The sequence below is a fragment of the Mugil cephalus genome, chromosome 7, assembly GCF_022458985.1.
Source record: "Mugil cephalus isolate CIBA_MC_2020 chromosome 7, CIBA_Mcephalus_1.1, whole genome shotgun sequence".
NCBI lineage: Eukaryota > Metazoa > Chordata > Actinopteri > Mugiliformes > Mugilidae > Mugil > Mugil cephalus.
In genome coordinates, this window is record NC_061776.1 from 19,085,604 (window position 1) to 19,107,919 (window position 22,316).

Here is a 22,316-nt window from a genome sequence, read left to right on the forward strand (position 1 = left end):
TGCGATTCATCGAGATACGGATACAGGGGAAGTGTTGATGAATGCAATGCCACACTGGGAATAACTATGACCACAAGGACACAGAGGCAAAATCAAACGGCGCAATCACACTGCTGCGTGGTGTGTGTACTTTCATACGACCTTGAGTGACATTGAAGAACAAATTGCTGTACTTTCTGGTTTCCCCGGTAACAACTGGCACGCGTGCACGCATGCTCGCGTGCGTGCGTCGGCGCACTTCTGGTTTCGACGCGCGCCTTCAAATGTGGGTCTGTGGGTTGTGTGCTGCGACAGGTAAAGTGAGGTTTTGCCAGAGACAATTGGGAGTCAGCAGTCATTTCATGGAGACTGCTGTTCCTGAAATGAGCAGAGACAGAGCCCAAACCAAGCAATTAAGGAAAAGGTCAGGCTGGATAGATAGTCTCCCATTTCATGACAGAGGAAGCACACACACGCACACACACCCTTGTAATAAGTAGTGTTAGCTTGCTCCCCATACAAATGGATAAAGAAACAGACACACACACACACATATATATGCAGATGCAGAGCAACAGACAACATGGTGGATTCAATGACACACATGAGGGCACGCTCACGTGCACAAAGACAGTCATCACTCCAGGTTTGAAAGCCAGCGTCCCATGTCGAAGGGTAGTTAAGACGGTGACATTTCACCCGAGGCTCTTTTAATGAGATGTGAACGGTATGGCTGAAGCCTGGAGGGGGCCGTGGCCGCATGCCGTGGCATTAGTTAACATAAGAGAAATGGACTGGGAGGGGGTGGGAGGCTGCGCGAGGTGATGGAGGAATTACATATGTGGAAAGCATAGGCAGGCAGCGGGGAGAAGAAAGTGGGTTAGTTGGGGATACAGTAAGGATAACAACATGAGAGTTTCTGAGAGGGAAAAAAAAAAAAGGAGGGCGGGAGGGAGCGAGACGCAGAGGGAAAATGGGAGAGACACTCAGCCGAGCAAGAACACAGAAAAGTCATAACCCAGATTCAATTAACGTCTGATTGCTGTTCTATCGCTGTAATATTGTGCAGCTGAGAGCGGTTTCATATTTCAAACAAAGGCCACGTGTCAGCCTCATTTATGATCTCCCTCACACATACACTTATTTTCAAGAAGAGACGTCTCCGACAAAAAGTAGATCGAGGCACGGATAGTACTCCGTCAGCGGGAGTTTTTGGAGGGCTGAGTGACAGCCTATTTGTTTGGGATGATGAAGATATTTCCATCCAGGCAGCCATTTGTAGTGTTAGTGCCGAGGACAGCCTGTCAAATCTGCTTTAGCTCCTCTCCGTCCTGTCTGCACAGTGCTGTCATCACATGCACACACACACACAATGCCTGTTTCCCCACAGACCACAACAGGTGCGCGACCGTTGTTACGTGCGATTTTCTGAAAAACAAAACAGATAGCTCGCCTTTTTTTGGTGCACCATTACTGGGACATCACCTCTAGGCTGAATTATTTAAGCCAAATACACACGCACGTGCACACAGAGTAAATGCATTACTCACACTTTTTTTTTTTCTTCTACTATGTCCCTCACGTCTGCCCGGTGGCAAAGCATGACAGGCGAAAGACGGCGGGCGATTTTTGTGTAGTAAGCAGGTCGAACGCTGCTGCAGAAATCTAGCAAAGGAGCTAATGTAGTTTGTCAAACAGCACACATCCTTCAACTGTGTAATAGCGGGAAATGGAGCTGAAGCCGTAATGTCACGCTGGGCTATAAAACAGATGCTCAGGGGCAACAACCTCGCAGAACCCTAAGTCACGAGGGAGCCGGACATCTGTCACAAATGCACACTTGGGCAACACCAAAACACACATGTGAACACAAGCACGCTGGCTAATTGTCTCTCTCCACACAGTTGTAACTTCGTGGGAACATGAGTGGCTTTTGGGGAGACTCGAGGCAGAGAACTGAAGGCGCACGCACACACACACACACTGCGCGGGTGTGTATGTCTTCCTCTCCCACAGCACACACATTAAGTGGCGTAGGGGAGACTGTGAACTCTGGCTGAACTCGGGGTTGACGGGAGGTGAGAGACGGTGCCACTCACATGCACGGTTGGGTGTACGCACACGCCGACTGTTGATGATGACAAACACTGTGTGTCTGAGTGCAGAGGTTTAACATGTGCACAGAAACGACATGCAGATGGGGTTTGACCAATAAAACCTTAAATGATCGGATTTTAACCTGAACGTGCGTCCGGTTCGCCCACAAAATAAACAAACAGGACGTCAGTGCTTACAGTCAGAATCTCATTAACCTTTTCAGACCTCCTTCCCTTAAATGCAGTTTGACTGATTAAATGTTGCTGAAATCCTAGTACTGAACAGGACAAGGTCTAAGAAAAGAAAAAAAATATATTGTAAATACAGTTAAATATTGGATTTTTCTTTTTTTTTTTCAATTTGTAGGTACGATCTGGTATTAAGACGTACGATGCCGGGAAGAAAGCAGGTGTGCGGTGAAATTGTGGCGCGCTGTGGTAATGGTGATGGTTGTGGCGGGGTTACCTCTAAAAGATTAATGTGTAACTTTGCGTGACCCTGGCTCACTGCCTCGCTAAGTCTCTTTTGCAACCTTGGCCTGAAATGTTCACCAAGGGCTGTTAGCCATGGCTCATCACACACGTGTGCACACACATCAAAAGAAGCAGACGTCCACCGAGCCACACACAAGCAGGAACGGACACACCATGGTGCACATGCGCGCACACACACACAGGGATGCATGTGTGTTCGCATAGGTACAGACACACAGTCACAGAGACGTATCCACATGCACAGACACACGCACCTATATATCAGCTAACTGGTGGTTGATCAAGCCAATCTAAATGCTAAACAAGAACCTGTCTCTGGAGTAAACTACTTGCTGGCTGCAGCCTGTCTATTCTCGAGAGGTACTCAACAAGGGGACATAAAATTGGTCTATGTGTGTATTTGTGCGTGCCGTCGGGTTCAGTCTGCCGTTATTTTCCGGAGCCTTCAGTCACACTGAGAAGATTCTGAGGGACTCAAAGAAATTATTTTCTTTTCTCCTCCAGCAATTGCGAGACAGAGAAGAGATAAAAAAAAAAAATGCAAACAAACACAACGGCTGGGAAAAATGCACCAAAACACGGTGCGAAGCACACACTCACACGTGTGTCAAGACATGTGGTTAAGTCAACATGTCAACAACATGTGTCTGATAAGGGAGCCTTTGAAATCATCTCCGTGATTCAACAATAAGCCTGTGTGATGATGCGTCTTCGCAAGCAGAGAAAAGAAATCAAGTGCAAACATGAATGTGCCCTTACTTGATATTCTTTGTAGCAGTTTCACCTTCCCACAGGCCCGCTGCAGATAAGCGAGGAGGCAACAACAACATAACAATGCACATCAAGAAAAGGCCGCAAGCTCCACATTAACACATTATTTATTTACTATTATTTACTATTATATACAGAGTGAAGCCGCACTGCTTATGGTAGTACAAACCAAAGTCATTTAATCTTTTATCTTACAGTGTTCGAATTGTAACCCCCCCGCCCCGGCTGTCGATGTATGCCTGTGCATGACTATGTGTGTTCGAAACCAATGAGACCACACACAGGACGCCATAATGAAGAGTGACTTGTGGAGTAATGAAAATCCACTGTAGCCCTCCTGCGAGGAAGATGGGGAAGAGGAACGAGAGAACAAAGTAGTGAAGTAACGAAGGAGCAAACAGCTCACGGTCTGGAGAAAGACGTCTCCAGGGCAGAAGGAGGTGAGGGCACAGACCTGGAGTTAAAGAGAGGAGAGAGTGTGAAATAAAAAGCATTTAGGGGGCAGATAGGAGACGTCGGAAAGGCTGGAGCCAAGGTACCTGGAGAATCACGGGAAAGTGATAAATTGTTTGCAAGCCAAGGCATGCGGTCATCTGAACAGTTTGTTGTAGAGCAGGTTGTCTCAAAGTTGTTTCTACTTGGTTCAAAATGGACGAGAGGGCTCAGGTGTGTGACTGGGAGACTCTTCAGCCTTTATCATAAATCCCATGGCGACCCTGATCTATAATTCATGCCGACAAATGGAGGCGAAACCAGAAGGAACACAGGTCCGCATCTACACACACACACACACGTACACACACATTTCCAAAGCCTCGAAATCCACCGTCACACACACACAATCTCATTCTTCCAGGCAATCTGTGGAATGACTATGTCTCTTGGGGTATAGGCTAAACACCCATTGCTATGGTGATGGAGCTTGGGCTCTATCCAAAGAGACAGAGATGATATATAGAGGGGTTCATCCTTCATGGATGGCCATGAGGGAGAAAAAGCAGCCAAATAACAGCACTGCCTAAGGGGCCTCGGGGCCTTTCAATTTAGGGGAAATTGTTGCTCGAAGCAGCTCACGAGGATATTTGTCACGTCACAGGACAAGCCAGAGCAACAGATCACTATCGATTGAACTGTTCAGGTTTTACGTGACAAGGCTCATAGGAAGGTAGTGCTGTGTGAAATCGGTATGTCAGCTCAATTGGGCGCATTTGAGAGGAGAAACTGGAGCACATTCACCTCTATGCTGATGATACTTTCATTACTGTCAGTATCGTCTGATCCTATTCCCTGACACATGCTACAAGGTGCACTGATCCCGCTTGTATCCAACAGGTATGTATGCGAGCGTTGTGCCTGTTTACGCTTGAGAATGTCAAAGTGTGCAATTAGACACATATCTTGGATCAGAATAGCACAAGTGTCGGTAGGTATTAGTTTCTCTGAAGCGTTGGGATTACCATCCACAACCTCCCGCCCCGCCCCTCCCCATCCTTCGCTTCAGGTTGAGAGCGAAGCCAGGGAAGGAGGGAGGAAGGGTGAAGGAGGAGCAGAGGAATATGATTTATCCCTCACACTACTTGATGAATCTGCTCTGGGTGGCTAAACTATTTATGAGCCTCATAGCTAAATTCCTCCATGCGTCTCTTCCTTTTCTCGCCTCGGAACCCAAATCTAATTCGGCCTGGGCGAAGCACACACATACACGTGCGTAACCGCTCGCATACGCGCACTTAACACAGAAAGTCACCCAGAATTTTAACACACACACACACACACACACACACAGGCAACTGCAAAAAAGACACTCACACTTGCACAATGATTAGCATTTGTGCCCGCCTGTACACAAATCCATTTTTCATGAGGGAAGAAGGCAGAAGTGTTTAGTGCGGCAGGTTTGGCTCTTGTGAAGACCAAAAATCAACACAGAGACAGATGCAGATACTCTATTATCTTAGCATGCCAAGGCCTCTCCTCCGGCTGATTTCCATCTCTCTTTAACAGACAGTAAAGGACTGGCTTTGTTGACTGAAGAAAGCATGTCTGCAAAACATTAGAAACGTGCGTCTTCATGTGTGTGCAAAAATGGCTCTCTGTGAAATTAAAATCAACGACAGCGTGGAATATTTATGAGCCTACTGCTTCAAGATTTGAGTGTACTCATTGCTGTAAAGTTTTCTTTTTGGGCAAGGTGGCTGAACAAAAATTGTGGCAAGGAAAAGACTGATTTACTTGGGATTAACGGCAGTTAAAATAGCGCAGTGTTCAGCGTACTATAAATCATTCTTTGAGGATGTTAGGATGTAAGAAGATGCCTCAAGGAGAAATTGCCGTCACTTTTAAATTCAGGTTATTGTGATTGTTAACATATTACTGAACCGTAGTCCACTCCGAACTGCACTCGCACTGTGAGACCATTACAACTGTAAGTCAGCTGGAGGTTGACTTAGTAGATTTTTCCCACGCCCTTGGCTTTGTAGATAAGCAGCGGCTCTAATGCAGCATGCAGCCAGCACTGCAGATCAATGTGTAGTCATAATAAATACCAAAGAGCTTCAACATCCATTTCATAATCTCCTAATCAGCTCTAAATCAAAAGCATGCTGTGAAAATCTAGCGGGTGAATGGAATATGCTTGTGATCAAGATTATTTCGCTTATCTCGTGGAAAATAAATTTACAAAGCAGTTCTATTTCAAAAGCAGATCGGAGAGCTGAGAGCCAGTCATTGCTGCGCCTTAATCTTTTAAGACTGGTGGTAATTCAGTTGGTCAAAGGTGCACATTTGTTGCTTTGTCCTAGAATAATTATAAAGGAGTCAAAGCTATATATATATATTTATATAAAAAAACAAATGTATTTCTTTTGTTTTATGTGGGTCACTGATATAAAACACATCCATGAGCCTCTAGAACCTGAGTACTCCTGGTACAGGGGAGAAGGTAAGTGCATGCTAACAACCTAAACATGCAGCAGACCAGTTTAACAAGACAGCCAATTTGGAGAACCCGTATACACCAGCCTCCACTAAAGAACTCCTCTGCTTCACTTAATTAGCATCAGTCTTGGCACAGGTAATGGTTGGATGTTGAGCTAAGGTTTTAGACTGCCACCGCATCATCCCAAAGGGATATTAAAAGGAAAAGTGTTGTGTGTGATGAAATCTTAAATTTACGCCGTGTTCCAACTTCATTTACTCCAACCCAGTAACATATGCACTGATTCCTACTCACTTAACAGGAAACTTAAGAAGATTTTCCATTAATATGAAACAGAAATTGCAAAGCCTTGTATGTGCTAGTGGCTGCAGAGACTAGTGGGTTTGTCGACTTCTCTCCTGGGCCACCACGTTTCAAGCTTCATGTCGTCACTAGTCACTGATCACGTGACAATAACGACAGGGACGCCTCAGAGAAGACACAGTCAGACATTTGACTAACAGCGGTTCATCAAGTGTGTGGAAATACTTGACTAAATCTGAAGCTTGCTACGTACTACCGTGATATGTCGACCCTGAAATGCAACAAAAGCACTACTGCAATGCATGCACATCTGACGAGGCATCCAGTGTTAGCAGAGGAACGTCAAGCAGTCAATTGACAAGTTCACAAAATGCCCCACAGACAGAGGAGGCTGTAAATCACCAGTTTGCTGGTGAATTTCATTCATTTCAAAGCTTTTAGCTGCTATACACGTAGAAGGCTGCAGAGAACGCGCGCGCGCGTGTCTTTGAACACGGCTACACTATCTCTTACTACTTATCTTACAACACTCTGTAGAGTTCTATTAAAAGCTACTGATGCTGAGTTGTAGCCTGTTGTAGTATGCAGCGCATGAACCGTCTGGTTTCATCATATATGCTCATCGTACTCATGTCAAGAGTAAAGATTTCATTGTTGCAAAGCATTACTTTCTACTGGGTTGTTATGAGTGGCGCCATCAACAATTAGTCGGGGTTGACTTGACTTTCATCACGTAACAGATATGCTCAGTTTATTTGGGCATGTCATTTTTTAGCTGGAGTCTGAAGAGGAATATTTTGGGAAATACAGTACTAGTCAAAAGTTTTAGAACAGTCCAATATTTCTTTCTTTTTTTCTTGAAAAGTATGCAGTTTTACTCTGAAATGAAAGCACAGATCAAATAAACAACTGAAGTTAAAAAAATAAAAACAAAAATCATGGAATCAATATATGACCCAAAATATATTCTAAACTTTCAACTCATCACAGTCACCATCTTTAGCTGAGTTAACATGAGAGAGCATGTGACGTTCATTCCTTTCCAAAATGGGAATCAAACATTTTTCAGAGAGATCTTCCCTGTTTTGTTGCAGAAGTTCCCAGAAATGTGTGACACTTGTAGGGAGCTTTGCTTTCACTCTTCTGTCCAGTTCATCACAAACCAGCTCCACGGGGTTAAAGTCTTTTTCAGGCTTTCCATCTTGTTTTTTATCCTGAGGTAGTTCTGGTGCAGCTTGGACTAAAGTTTCGGGCCATTATCTTGTTGTACGATGAAGCCCGACCAACTGTACCAATGGATGCTGCATTGTGCAGTTGTCAGTGCATTGACAACTTATTCATTAAGAAAACAGATACAGACATACAGATTTTGTTACCTTTAGATATCTGTTTTCCCTTGCTTCGTCTGATTCTTTAAGCTGTCTCGGTTTCATATTTAACAGACAGATATGGGTCCATTACAGAAACAAGCGGAGATGGAAGAAAATTACAGTGATGCTGAGATGTAATGTGGCCTGCTGAGTAACAGAGGCACATGGAGCTCACTGAAGCACGGGACGGGAAATAATACACACCAATAGAAAGTCAGAGAGAGATGGAACGGCCACACAGTGTCAAGATAAACAGAAAGAAAGGAGCGATTCAGAGGAGGCAGACGGAGAGAAAATGACAGCGGCAAGAGAAGGTGAACAGCTGTCCTTTGAGGTTGCGCGGATCATGTGGAGAGGTTATTATGGCCAAAGGAGATAGAGAAACTGACAGACAGAGAGGTGAAGAGACGGGCAGACAAAGCGGCCGGCCTCCCTCCTTATTTTCTCCGTTTCCCTTATCGCCGTCTCTCTGTGTCTTCATCTGCACTCCACTCTGAACAAGGTTTTCAGGGACACTTGGTAGGTTGCATGGCGCCGTGCTGAATTTCAATCAGCACCGTCTTAGTTAACACACAAGCACCGAGGGTAAAGATTGAGTAAATCATTCAACCAGAATTCAATTTCTACTGCGCGCGCCTTGTTTTGTTCACAATCACAGCTTTGAAGGTAATAAAAAAAAGAAGAAGAAGGAGAAGAAGAAAAACTAAAAGCTCCTGAGCAATAGGTGAGAGAGCAGAGGCGTTCGCGGAGACGGAGAATGGATCGAGACGGGGAAGAGGAGGATAGAAAACGCGGGGAGAAAATAGAGTAATGATTTGTCAAAGTAGTGGGTTTGAGAAGATGAAAGAAGAGTAAAGAAGAAGAGGGAGAGTCACAGAAGAACGAGGAGGTGGTGAAGTGGAGAAAGAGCCAGAGACGGCATCAGCCTCCAAAACTGTTAAAATATTGTGGCTTTCTACTCTTTGCTCGCTGCCCTCCTACCGTCCTCATCATCAACATCGCACCCTTTTGATTGTTTGTTTCTCCCTCTTCTCTTCTCTGCACTGTTTTAACCCGTCTGTCTCATTTTCTCTTTCTCTCTCTCTCTATCTCCCTCCCTCCCTCCGGAGCATTTGTTTGTTTGCATCTCAAATATTCTAAATGAAAGGGCGTTGTTTTATTCGACAGGTCGAGATTGCTTGCAGGCACGCCGCGTGCCTGCGCGGTGCGTGCGCGCGTGCCCGTGAGATACAGCGGTGCATGGCGAAGGGGTAATGAATTCCTCAGCAGAGCAGCGACACACAACAGCTTGCAGATCAATTTTTAATAAGAACTCAGCAGTTCACAAGCAGCGCGAAAACTGCATGTGTGTGTGTGTGTTTGATGAGAGTACTGCAGTTGGCTTGCAGAGTAATAAACATATTGTAATCAGTGGCTTCTGACCGAAAGCCTAATCCCTGTGTCTGAATGTGAGCGTATGTGTATTTCACTGGATGCATGTCAACCTACTGGGAGAGGGGCTCGGGCCAGCGCTTCATCTCTTTGTGGCTTTTGAGTGTAATTTTGCACAGCAGAAATAGTTCGTTAACAAAAACCTCATCCAGACATCTGAGTGGAGCAGAGAGGGTTGATCAATTAATCAGTGAGTAGTCTGACACTAAGCTGATTACTTGTTTCAATCATTTTTCACGCAAAGATACCAGTCTCTGGTGCGAGCTAATTTTTAGTCATATGTAGTAGTTGAGTGAATCTCTTTAGAGTCATGGTTAAAATAATAATAAAAAAACATAAATAAAAAATGTCCACATGGGCTCGAACTCTACGATGAGCATTTTAGTTTTTAAGGAAAATAAGCAGCAGGTGAATCAATGAAGAGACTTATTTGACATCTGGTTTACTCACAAGACCACAGTTTGCTTTAAGCATTATGTAAAGAAAAGTCACATTTATTGAACTGGTTGGTTGGTTTAAGGTTAAGTCTCAGAAAAATAAATAAAAGTCCATATAATTAAATACTTATAATTAAATGTAATATTTCATTCCATGTTAAGGAAAAAAGAAATAGCAATAGAATTAATTTCTTTGCTTGCTATAATCTTATGAATGTGTGAAGGTTTCCAACTTAATTCCAGGTTCTTACGACTACAATCAGTAATGACACTGAGCTGACTAACGGTGTGTACACACCAAGTCATATTAACCGTATGTGTTTTTATCTTAATCCTTGGTCTGATTGAAAATGAGTGCGCACATAAACCTCTCACACAAACACTGGCAGGTTTTCTAATACAAGATGAGACAAAATGAAATCACAAGCAAATTAATCAGTCAAGAAACTAATTTGGCCAAACTTTATAGGCTAGAACATAGGTCTTCGACACGGGGGGTCCGCAGAGGTACTGCAGGTGGTTCGCAAAATCTTTGGTTGATTAGAGATTTTTATATATTTCTTTTTAGTTTCCCCACACAAATGTAAATTTCTTTAACATGAATCCAACATATTTTAGTAAAGGGATAGCTTAATATTAGTAATATATATTTATAAATGGAACTAGGCTTAGTTTAATACAGAACACATACAGTAGGTAGGAGGTACCTACTTAATCTCTCTATCACTTTGGGGTCCTTGGCCTGAAAAACGTTGAAGACCCCTGTCCAGTCCAAAGGTCAAAGGCAGTTTCATATGAAAAGAAATTCCATTATGCATTTAAGAATAAGAATAATGCCATATAATAATATAAGAGAGGTGACCAGAAGATATGAGAGATGAGATATGAAATACAGTCAGCCTGTGGGACACAAGTTAACCTTCACGTTCATGTCACAATGTTCCCAAAAAAAAAGTGACATTTCTCTTTGGTCATATATTTAAAAAGTGTGTGTGAAGAATCAGGCATGTTTGTTCTTTATTCCTCCACTTTCCCCTCAAATCCCAATCACCCTCCGAGCTGTTCTCACCAGCCTGCTCAGCGGAAAGTATAAACTGTTCTCTGGCAGCAGCTAGCAACTGAAAATCTTTTTGACATTTGGGAACAGAAACTCAAGGTGAAAATCAATTTCAGTCTTTTCAAAATATGCTTTCAACTAGAGACAGAAGTTTTATTTGTATAATTTGGAAACTTTGGATTTTTCTTTGACTACAATGTGCTGCATAAAACACACAGGCTTGGAAAATACTGAAGGGAAAATTAAACCACTGGTTTCCAACCTATTTGGCTTATGAACTTTTCTAACAAAGTTGCCCATGCGTCAATTATTTAACAGACTCTGAATTTTCTTTTTTTTTTATTATTCCCTTTTCCTAACCAATAAATCATTCTGCAACCACTCAGATTTATTTATTGACCCACTAAAAACTAACATAAAACAGTTAAAAAATGACCTGGTTTGGTTCAACAGTGGAGTGCTGCATATGCATTCCCTGATACATCAGTATCAACAACCTAATAGAGTCATATCACTCACAGGCGCCACAGCTAACAGCCAACGACTGATAACAAGTCCTCAGAACCAGAGCAAAGGCCTCCGACCAGAAAGAGAGTTAACATTCAGAGCATTCCTCTGAGGTGTAAGTACGAGCATTGATCAATCCAGGTGACTGCGGGGGAGGCCATTCATATTCAAACCTAACACGGCACCTCTGTTGCTATCCATTATTCATGAGAGTCTTCCTCTTCCTTGCCTCCTTTGCCCTGGCCTCCTGGTCCAGCCTCCCCCCGTCTCCTGCACTATATCACACCTGAACGGGGCGTACAAGCGGGTTATTCACTGAACATTACACCGTAGGGTTTCGATGTGGGCTAATGCGAGAGCTGAAGGGGGGGGGGTATTCATGGGTATTAAATATGGAGACCCGATTTCTGGCGTTGGACTCATGAATCACCCCGAACGAGGGGAGCAAAGGAGGGATGACCCTGATTCATTTGTCTTGTTTTCTTTGTATTCGCCTTCTTTCTTTCTCATTTTAGAAACAGCTGCAAAAAAAAAAACAATTCTCTCCGTCACATTTTTAAACACTCCTCAGCATAAAAAAGAAAGAAAAAAAAAGGGTTGAGCACTGCTGGCCTCTTATTACACTTGACTACTTCAACAGCAGGGTTACCGTGTTAAACCACCGTAAGACTTCGCCGGGAGCCCTTTGACCTTCTCATCTTCCGCTCCGTTATGAGAGCATGGCACGAGTGCAAACAGATACTTGTCCTTGAAAAACGATGGCGAGCGATGGAGGCATGTTCTGCTAGGTGTGCGACGCCTCACGAGAAGAAAAACTCCCGTATACGTCCACATCCGCACCCTCGCTGTTCTGATGACACAGCGGCCACAAACACCTCATCAAGCGAACGGAAAAACACAGCAACGCTCCCCCGTCAGGTCCCAGCGGAAGAAGAGGAACACTGATGCTCACTTTACGCAGACGCGGTTTGGTATTACGCTATCAGAAAAAAGACAGCGCTGCGTAAATAAATGCAGAGAGGGCCACTCAGATGCGCAGCTAATCACTTAGAGCGGCAAGAATAATTGGCCGACATTGATTGTGCTTATCCGGCCCGCCATAAACTCAGCTACAAAGTGTACTTTGGGTGTGTGCACTCGAGTGTATTGCTCATAGTGCGAGGAAATAAATTTGTTTGCGAAGACAGACTGTAAGAGCCTGTCTGCTTTTTACTTAATATCTCGGGATAATGTTGGTTTACAGTAAAGCAAAGTACAGCAAATCCACACCCATTTTCCAGTTTATTTTAATCTTAGCTTCCTGGAGGTTATCGTATGGAGCTGTTGAATTTATTATTATTATAATTGAATTATTATTGTGTTTAACTCAAACCAGTTCAACAGCTGCATAAAATGCATCCTCCACAATGACAATACAGTTGAATCACCACATTTCTGACGCCACTTCAGGATAAACTGAAGACTTTAACAGTAATTTAGGGGGATTAAGTCCAGGACTCTTGTATTAGTGATGTGACTGTATTTCCATAATGCAAACAATAGTTATTTGATTTGTTAGGGCTAAAGAACAACAGAAATACATTTTCTTTCGTTGCTGGCTATCCTTTTAATTAATGAAGGAATTCAAACTTCACACAGGATTCAAAAAGCTGTAATGACAAAAGTGAGCTTGCTAAAGGTGTTTGAACATCAAGTCCATATTTATTACGTGTTATTACGTTATTACTGTTGTGTGAAATCCAAATTACAAGATAAAATGCAGCCGTCAAGCGGTGAGGACGGTTACGTGGACTTCTCACCTCTTCAAAGTGTGAAAAAGACTGAGCAAAGACAGCTCCCCTGTTCATCAAAGAGCTGCAAAATCTTTTCAAGATCTTGTTTTATTTTTTTTTGTAGGTCCAGTCATAATTCTCTGAGAAACACTGGAACCACACATTAAGCCTTTCAATTTTCAGAGATTCAATTTACGCTGAACATCAGCTAGCGGGGTAAAGGAGGGCAACACAATTTGTTTATGCATTAGTCACATTGGACGAAGATGTTTGTGTGTACGTTGCCTCTCGAGTGGTCAGAAAGGTTTTTCATTGACGCAATCAGAGGTCCTCTTTGTTTTTAGACATGCCACGATTTCAGATAAGTAAGGACTTTGCAAAGTCCTGAAACAACAAACAGGCAGAATGAATTTGTAATAAATCAAGGACATGTTATTTCTTCTTAATCTACTCACGTGTACATTCATTGTTTACCTGTAGATATATCAGATTCCTGCGCTGGGTTCCCATTAACTTCACATACATAACATGATTCATAGGAAACACTGCATATTTCTTATACCACATTAGCACTGACATCAGCCTGTTTATTGATTTACTGTTTATTGTTATGATGTATGTTGTATCAGAGTTGCATTAAGTACTGTTTATTCAGACCAAGCGTTTCATACCACTGCTAACAGTAGTCAATAAAACACCAGAGGCTTGTATTCTGAACCAGTTGAGGACCTTGTTGTATACCTTCAGGGTATATAATAATTAAAAGTGTGTGCACCGCTTTGTCCTTTTGACATCAGCCAATTTTGACAAAATGATCTTAGGCTGAATTTCTTGAATATGTCTGCAACTTCACCCAGTATGTACCTGTCAAACTTTGCATAATCTGCAAAAGCCAATTTCATACTGAGCACACTGTATTTTCATTGCTCTGGATCGACTGAGAATTTAAGAGGGCTTAGGGAAGATTTCAGTACAAGCGTGTACACCATTTAGTATGAGCACAGAGAGCAAATAGCTACAACATGTCCAGTGTGGGTACTCACTCTGTGACTCGATATTACAGGAGAGCACATACAGTACAGTTGCCTGCAAAAGATTGGAGCAGGAAAATGACATATTTACACCCTGGATGCAGCATCTGTTTAATGCACCATTGCTTCTTAATATTTGGACATAAAAATACAAAAATAAAGAGTAACAACTTACCACTTACATGTGCAAAGGTTTGAGACCTGTACTAACTCAACATGGCTACCCTTAACTGCCATTACTTAACGACATTGTGTTTGAAGACTGCAAATTGGAAGTGCTTTGATATCGTTTTATAGCGTTCAATTACATCAATTACTTTCAGATCCTCAGAGGAGCCCGTGGTTGTTGAGTGTTAGCACAAGGTTTGAGGAGCCGGGAGAATTTATCGAGGGCTGTAAGTTTTCACCAGCTGGCTTATTCTTGACTTGCCCTGCAAGTCTAAAGAAGAAAAGTACAGCCTAATGAGTTAATGAAGTTTTCGACACCTTTTGCTTTTCTTGTCCCAATTACTTTAGTTTATGAAATAAAACCTTACAGCACTTCGGCATTTGAAGAATGACTCATTTGGAATTACTTTTTTTGTTTGTTTTTCAGCAGAACTTAAAAAAAAAATCCACAAAATAGGTAATGTACCAAGGGAAACTTGTGCATGTGACTGAGCACTGAAAACACAAGATGGCACAAACACAGACTTGCTAAACTTATGGGGTTTGTTTTATAGCACGCACTCACTCCAAAAAATGGCAAGGGACATTTCGAGATGCGGTGTAGTGGCTGAGTGCGGTGGTAATGAAGGAGAAGCAGATTTGGCAGTAATACGTTTATTGAGTTGCTAAAAGAAGTGTGGAGCTTCATGACTCAGAGATGAAGTAAAAGTGTAATAAGTATGTGGAGTGCGGGAGAGAGTCTGTTTCAGCACTTTTGAGATGAGAAAAGCACAGTACTAAACCACTTACGACGAGCAGTGTACGCCTAAGAGATCTATCTCCATCTCTCGCTCCGTAACTGGGTCGGCAGCAGACATTTCTCAACTAGGCTCCGAGTGTAAATACAGAGGCGACTCACATGTTCCGTTCACAGCCTAACAAACACCCGTGTAACTTTCTCTGTCTCAGTGCAGTGGTAACAGCGGGAAAATGCTCCGGGGCTGCCTTTCGCTGGGCCGGCTCTGCACCAGTCCATCTAGGCCCCTGATGTGCTTGACCAAAATAGCACTGAGCAAGAGACAAGCAATAGGATGTGTTAGTATGTTGCTGCAGACTTAGGGACTTCAGCTTGGGAGCAAATATGGAAACCTAGAAGGTATAGGGGTTATCTACTATGCATCTGCCGTAGGGGCATCATGACTCATAAGCACCGCTATGAAGTCTGACAGCTTTCCTGTCCTCTCACCATGCAGGAGCTTAACAAGGCGAGTGTTATAATTACGCCAGCATGCACTATCTAAGCTGTAGAATCTGACATAAGTGCTTAAAGACAGTGGGTTAAGAGCTCTCAGAGGGAATGTTTAATGTACACTGAGTTAGGTGGGTTAGCCACTACAGGCAGTGTGCATGTGCAGATATATGGACACAGACGTATCAGGCATAACATTATGGCAGCTGAAGTGGATAACAATGATTATCTCTTCATCATGACACCTGTTAGTGGATGAGACATAACAGGCAGTAGGTGATAGATTCTGTCTTCATAGTTGATGTGTTAGAAGCAGGAAAAGGGCATTTGAGCAAATCTGACTGGCGCCAAATCGTGATGGCTAGAAGAGTGGGTGAGAGCATCTCCGAAGCTGCAGCTCTTGGGGTGTTCACATCCTGCAGTGGTCAGCATCTATGAAAAGTGGTCCAAAGACGGAAGAGTGCTGAAACACTATCAGGGCCAAGGCTCATTGATGCATGTAGGGAGCTAGGGCTGGACCATGTAGTCCGATCCAACTCCAAGTTTCAAGTTCTGGTTCTGATGTAAAGGTGTCAGAATACACAGTGCATCGCAGTTTGTTACGCTGAATGGACGTGTGGGCATCAGAACCATGGAGCAATAGTAGAAGGTGACCTGGTACGATGAATCACATTTCCTTTTACATCACTTGGATGGCTAAATGCCTGTACATCACTCACCAGGAGAACACATCATGGCACCAGGATGCACTGTGGGAAGAAGGCAAGCCGGCTCAAGCAGTGTTGATGCTTTGGGCAATGTCCTGATGTGATCAACACAATATTAGGAAAGTGTTCATACTGTTACGTATGATTGGTGTAAAGTGGTGTATATGTACATGCACCCATACTCTTGACACCAGAGCTTAGTTTCTTGATATATTGGCCTTAATAAGAAGCACAGATGAATTCTTGACTTATGCTGATGTAAACTTCTGCAATGATGGGTTTATAACGCACATGTCCACCCATTAGTACGCAAAGATCTAGGAACAACTAGCTCAAGGACACATCGTTATGTTATCCATATAAAAGGAATTGAACCACTAGCCCTCTGGTCGGTAGACAATCTGCCCTACCTGCTGAGCCAAAGTTGGTTGGCATGTATTAAAAGGAACGGAAAAGCAGGTCTGTGAGGCCATATACTAACACACAGAGAGACATGCATAATACATTTTTTCACTACGCAATTAGTGTTGTGACAGTCTCTTTGCAAAAGGTGATGACCTGAATAACCCCCTTCACCCACCTGCACAGAATGCACACACTAGAGATTTGCCTGCCAACAGAAGTCAGTGACAAGAGTGGAGCCTGAACACCATGGGAATCCTTGGCACCACCAGCTGAAAGGTCAACACAGATCTCTCTGTAAAACACATGCTACACTGTTCACACTGCGCCTTTTCGTTCTTCTCTCGCTTTCAGACACATACAGCGCTTGAAGCTTCCCAACCAGGAGAACTCATGAAGTTATAGTCTAATTTTCCACATGGGGAGCCATTTGCAAAGCCCTTCATCCTACATGTGCATTTCTAATGCAGTCACATAGCAGATAAGAGCTGAATGGCATAGCAGGGCCTCTGTCTCCGCTGCCTTCATCTCGGTACAATTATCATCTAATGTGACAGGTGACATTTTCTACCACGCTGGGCCAGCCTCTTGTTGAGGATTCAAATGCATGATAATAGAGCGTAACTGAAAGAGACCATTTATTTCTGTCTGCACTCAAAAACACATCACATGTGGACATCTTTTCATCGCCTTAGTGAATGCCATATGCATTTCTATGTAAAAATGAGAGAGTAATGGAAGGCAGGGTTATGAAGTAACATGTCATTCCGTGGGAAACAAGAGCAAAGGCTTCTACATCTACAAAACCAAAAGGAAGGCTGTTTAACCAATGAAAAGGGATGATTTTAAGTCAGACTTGCTGGAAAGGCGAGCACTGAACACATTTTTACGTCACCTTGTCAGTTCCAGATTTCTGCCTCCCCATCTACTGAATATAGATTGGCTTTTTCGGTCTACCCTATACTGACAAAAGCATTCGCTCACCTGCCTTTAGACGCATACGACATCCCATTCGTAATCCATAGAGATTAATATGACGTGGGCCAACGCTTTGTAGCTATAAGAACTTCAATTCTTCTGGGAAGGCTTTCCACAAAGTTTAGAGTTTGTGTTTATGGCAATTTTTGCCCATCCTTACAAAAGTACATTTGTGAGGTTAGACATGGATGTTGGACCAGAAGACCTGGCTCACAGTCTTCATCTAATTCATCCCAAAGACGTTCTATCAGTTTGAGGACAAGGCTCCGTGCAGATCAGTCAAGTTCTTCCATACCAAAACTTGTTCATCCAAGTCTTTATGGACCTTGCTTTGAAACAGGAAGGGGCCATTCTCAAACAAAGTAGTGAGCATGGAATTGTCCAAAATCTGAAGCATTCAGAGTTCCTTTCACTGCAACTAAGGTGCCAAGCCCAGCTCCTGAAAAACAACCCCACACCATAATCCCCCCTTCCACCAAACTTCACATGTGGCACAATGTTGTCAGACAAGTAGCGTTCTCCTGGTAGATTGATCCATCAGATTGAATGACGACTGCGATTGACATAAAGTTGCCGACCTCTCTGAACAATGCGCCTCAGCATCCACTGACCCTGTCATTGTAGGTGGCCTGCTACTTTGTGGCTGAGTCGCTGTCGTTCCCAGTCACTTCCACTGACAGTTGACTGTGGAATATTTAGTAGCAAGGAAATTTCAAGAGTCAAGATTTGTTACTCAAGTGGCCTCAAAGTACTACACTAGAATTCACCGAGCTCCTGAGAGCGACCCATTCTTTCACCAAGGTTTGAAGAAGCAGTCTGCATGCCTAGGCGTTTGATTTTACACACCTATGACCTTGGAAGTGATTGGAACACCTGGATTCAGTCATTTGGATGGGTGAGTGAATACTTTTGGCAACGTAGTGTATGTTTTCAAAATCTCTTTCTAAAACTTCGCACCGTCCCCTCCGCACTGAGCCATATAAATTAGAGCACACACCAGATCACGCCATTTCTGTTCGTATTAACACACAGGTTTCCTCTGGCCCGCACACACAACCACATGCACCAGTAATTAATGAAACTGTAGGGAGACAGATGGAGGGGATGCCGAGAGAGTGACAACATGAGAGAGCGAGGCGGAGACAAAGCTGGTCTGAGAGCAAAAGAAGCGAGGTTAGGAAGGTCTCGCTGCACAAGCACGACACCCTCATTACCACATAATCTCTGAAATAAAGTGAAAGGAGAATGACGACTAAGAAATGAGAGTTGGAGGAGATTCAATTTGCACTGATGAGGTGTCAGCAGAACTCAAGCCTAGTTTTTGAAGCCGCACACAGGATTGGGCAGCAGAGGAGGAGAGAAAAAGAGGAAGGGAGAAACAAGAGGATGAGACATAAGATTAGAGGTGAAAGGGGCAGAAAAGAAAGAGACAGACAAGAATGGAGAGGAAAAGGGCAAGAGGTCTCGAAAACAGCGGTCATTAGCAGGCAGAACACAAGCCCCAAGAAAGACACACATACAGGGCTTCTCAGTAGTCGAGGCACATAGTCTTGATAGTGCATTGTAATTAATATTTCATAGGCTGTCTCCTGCAGGTGAAGGGAAATGAAGAGTAGATGGAGGGATTGTACGGAAAAAAAAGATAAAAGCAGAGAAAGACACAAATAAGCAAAGACTTCTTATGTATTCACGTGCAAATTAATGTGTGCTCACATGTACTGCATGCTGCTTTGTGTATATATGCAAACATGCGTGTGCTTGTGTGCATAACCTGCAGGTTAAATGGATGATCCAACTTAAAACGTCTCTTACATTTTTCATAAAGACGTCGAACAGTCGAAAATCGGTCATTAGAAAGTTGCAAAAAACGCTTCTGATTGACATTTGCAGTAAATTACTTTGAGATTAGAGCAACACAACCACTCATTTTTTCATACCTAGCTCACTCTGCATCATGTTTAGCCACAGGCATTTTTGTGTCAATCAGTCATTCAAGTGAAAAACAGCAGTTTAAATAAGCGTATAATGAAAAACAAGCTGGCCATGAAGCAACACGAGAGCCCGGCCGCTCCATCGGTGGCCGTGCCGCGTATCCAGCCCTTTGTTTTAAGCGTATTGTCAGTTGCAGTTCCCCAGCGGCTACTTTCCTCCACCAGCATTTATGAAAGACTGACACGGTGGAAACTGTCTGAGTGGCACTGGGTCTCCAGAGTCACTTAGATCAATGGGTGTCCTCGGAGCATTCCTCCAAATCGAGAGGCACGCCAGCTACAGAAGGAGGGGAAACCAGATTACCATAGCATTAATAAAACAAACTGTAATCTGAAACAAGAGCAAAAACAAAAGGCTGCATCCGTGTTTTCCCCCGAGGAAGAGTCTGCGCGACTGTGTGTGTCACACACACTAGCTTTCTCGCAGACACACACACACACACTTGTATAGTGGGATGCACCCATGCTTGTAATGGCATTGTTCCTCAGAAAGGTTAATTCATCCCACTTCAGCATGCTGTGATGGTGGGACGGAAAAAAATCTGCCAAACAATACGAGGAGAGCCAGAGACAAAAATGCCAGAAGGAAGGACAAGAATACACAAAGTGACAAGGTGGAACATACTGGTCAGTATACTGTATAAAGGCTAATTAAAACATCCTCAAGTAGTAAGGAACCAATGAACATACAGAATGAGACAAGACATATCAAAGACAAAGAACTTGTTTGTTGTAAATAAAGGCTCAAAGGAGAGTGTGCATATGTGATTTTTGACATTTTCATAACTGGTGCACAGCACGCCTGCAGTACAGATGGGTTGGACTGGGAATACATTATTGTAGAGTTTATCATCAGTCACGGAAGATCAAATCAGAATCAAATGATTTTCTGCATTTAAAGCAAGTTTATGTTACGCTGTGCTGGAAAAATACTACAATTTAGACAGACACCATCCAGTCAAGCCGCTGTATAAACCGGATCTTTCCAGAGGACTTGAAATGACATTTATAATACAGATTCAGTGCATATTTTGGCGACATTAAAGTTATTATTACGCTGACATGAAATATTCCAGTGAATAAAATTCACTGAATAAATTTCAGTGGGAATAATTCTCATGCCTCAAGTTGCCTCAAAAAAAAAAAAAAAAAAACAGCGCACCCAACGGGCAAGCTTGGCCCAGATATCTGCTGGCAGCACTGGAAGACCAGAAACATTGGTTTGCCTCCTGAGCCGAAAGTCCTCAGACAGTATCTGAGTATCTGTTTCAGGACTGTCCAGGGAGCAGAAGCGGAGAGAGGGTGAATTCTGCCAACCATTCACGTGAAATTTTTTTGTCACAATTCAAAAACAAATTCTCGAGGCTTTGAGTGGTTACGGTGACCTTGGCGTCCTTGCCAGTGAGCTGCCCTCCAGGTGTTCCTGACGTATTGTGCTTATGAGAATGATGTGGACATACCTACTGATGGACAACCCAAAAACATGCCTCCTCCCATGGCTGCTAGCATAAAGAACGACCTTGCTGAAAACAGCAGCACCAATTCAGCGAGGAGCTGTTAAGGTACTTAAGAAAAAACTTCTATTCTCTGTTGCTTTTTTAGCGTGTTTTAAGCTCTCAGCAGGCAGACCCCCTAATAGACTAAAGCTAAGTGTTTCTCCAAAAGCTTCTCACAAAGTGTTTAGGTTTGTGTTTAAATGCCAACAGTTATAATTTATTTGCTTTCATCAAGGCATTCCTCTCACATGATTATGCCCCAAAATTATGAACATTTCCATTAAGTATTGCTAAACTCTATGACATGGCAGGCACGCACTGATCAGCACGTTTCTTTGATGCACCTTGAAAAGAAATTGCAGCGAGCCTCTGGCACGACCCCCGGAGTGCTTCTTCTCCCAATTTTGCGCGAGTCACCGAAATACGAAAAAGAACAAAAATGAAGACAACCTTGCCAGAGGAAAATCTTTCTTTGCCTGGCATAAATCTGCATCCTGAACGACAGGGTAGAACACAAAAGTGCCAACATACAGAGACAGAGGGAGACAGATCTTGTGTGGTCCAGTGCGTCGTCTGTGAGCAGAAGGCAAATGAGTGCAACTTCATTGGGATTCAGAGATGTTGTGGTGTTTTTTATGTAGTTCTTTGGGTCCTCTACTGTGACTAGAGCATATGGCTCAGCTTAATCAAGCTAACAACTCCCCGTGCACTTGCCAATAAACATCACCAAACAGAGTCTTCCTTCACATAAACACAATCATCTTAATAATCACCCGTTCCTTCCACACACACAATCCAAAGGGTCGGTGGCATTTGCTTAACTAACCTCGCTTGGTATTTACTTGTATCACATGAGGGACTTGTGGAATGCGCGGCAGATGGTGCATCTAATTGTCTGAGCTGGATACCGTTTCTTAGACTCCAACTTAACTTTATTTAAGAACTGAACGCGGTCCAGTCAGAAGTGCGTTTTCCAGCGGAATAAGCATGTAACAGAAATGAAAAGGGTATTCAGAAGAGACCCTGAAAACATGTAAATTACAGAATCTCAAGCCACCGGGAAGCCACCATCTTTGTCTTTGTCTGCTGCTTTATAATGGAAATTATGTGCAAATGGGTTTCAGAAAAGCCAATGAAACCAACTGGTTTCCAAACAATC